The following is a 243-nucleotide window of genomic DNA, read 5'->3' on the forward strand; positions in this document are numbered from 1 at the left end:
TGGGAACTGTAGTCCTAAACAAGTCTGCCGGTTGTTAATTTTCAAATCGAACCTTATCAAAAGACTCTGTATTCCAGAATCCTGTAGTGCATGAGAGGCGGGGTTTATGGTTTTGTTGGCATTGCACATGCTTCAGACTGACCCATGGATCTGTCTGTCATTTGTATTAAACTAGCTTTACATTTGTACAAGGCTCAACCCCCGGTAGAGATCGTTCTAACCAGTGACCATTCATTGAAGGCT

The sequence above is a fragment of the Acipenser ruthenus genome, chromosome 6, assembly GCF_902713425.1.
Source record: "Acipenser ruthenus chromosome 6, fAciRut3.2 maternal haplotype, whole genome shotgun sequence".
NCBI classification, from domain to species: Eukaryota; Metazoa; Chordata; class Actinopteri; order Acipenseriformes; family Acipenseridae; genus Acipenser; species Acipenser ruthenus.